The sequence below is a fragment of the Malania oleifera genome, chromosome 8 (assembly GCF_029873635.1).
Source record: "Malania oleifera isolate guangnan ecotype guangnan chromosome 8, ASM2987363v1, whole genome shotgun sequence".
Lineage (NCBI taxonomy): Eukaryota > Viridiplantae > Streptophyta > Magnoliopsida > Santalales > Ximeniaceae > Malania > Malania oleifera.
The window spans coordinates 81,246,415-81,247,594 of record NC_080424.1 but is presented as its reverse complement, the minus strand read 5'-3'; the positions used below and the strand labels follow the sequence as shown (position 1 = coordinate 81,247,594).

General features: G+C 36.7%; 1 pseudogene; it reads right to left on the bottom strand.

Moving 5' to 3' along the window:
* Positions 1 to 421: 421 nt before the first annotated feature.
* On the bottom strand, positions 422 to 517 carry LOC131163259 (U6 spliceosomal RNA; annotated as a pseudogene).
* Between the last annotated feature and the right edge of the window lie 663 nt (positions 518 to 1,180).

Genomic DNA, 1,180 nt, shown 5'->3' with positions numbered 1-1,180 from the left:
ATAATGTTGGGGATGAGACACTTCTCAGTAAGGGAAAGTAAACTAAATACAGCTGTGTGACAACATGAATATTTAGAGTACTTGTATATGTATAATATATTTCATAACTCTAGAAATAATCATAATATCATACTGGACAATTATGTACTTTCATATTCGTTAATAAATCATAATATACATATATAAACATCTGTAATAACTCGTAATACTGAAAATCAACCCAGGATGAATAGCTAACTAATGTCATGTATCACCACCCCATGACGGGTTGTGCAGCCCGAAGGCGGGACCCGACAATGGCTGGCCGACCACTGCCGAATCAAATATGTCTATAAGTACGATGGGCCTGCGGCACCCTGGTCTGGACTACCAGGTGGACGTCTACACTCTACTGAAAGCCATATCGACTATCCATCTCCCAAAAAATTTGGACCATTTCTCGATTTGTGCGTGTCATCCTTGCGCAGGGGCCATGTTAATCTTCTTTGTATCATTCCAATTCCACGTTCGCCGACGACTTTGCATTTTGGAAGGAAAAGAAAAGGGAATGGAAACAAAAAAAATAAAGAAGGATGTCGCGACGTCCCGGGAGCGCGTGTGCCCCGGGGTGGCGAAATAAAAATCAGTTTTAATTTTCAAGAAAAATCATGGAATATCGGAGTCGCCACTAACCTTTAGTGTGGTTAGAACACGTGATTACTACCCCGTTAGGGGTAGGATGGGTCTACATTACCAGAGCTGGGGTCGGAAGTTCGGTTACGCGAGGGGAAGGTACGAGCACCCCCTACGCGTCCGTTCTTACGAACGGTACCTAATTAATTTAAAATTATCCCTAAGTTAATCTAATAAATCTTTAAATTACTCCTTTTTATTAATTTATAAATACACATGAAAAATAAATAAATAAATAAATATAATATATACATATATATTCCCTCAGAACTTAAAGGTACGTGAAGCCCGAAGGCTAATACCCCCCGCAATAAAATCATAGGGATAAAAAATCAAAAATATTTTAATAAAATACATTCCCATATTTTGAAAATAGTATAAAAATTTTTAGTAGGAAAGTACTAGTATGGGAAGTTTTAATATATGATCATAGGATAATTAGCAACTACTAAAATATTCCAAATGTTAAAATAGGTAATGAAATACCATATATATTAAGATGCTACAA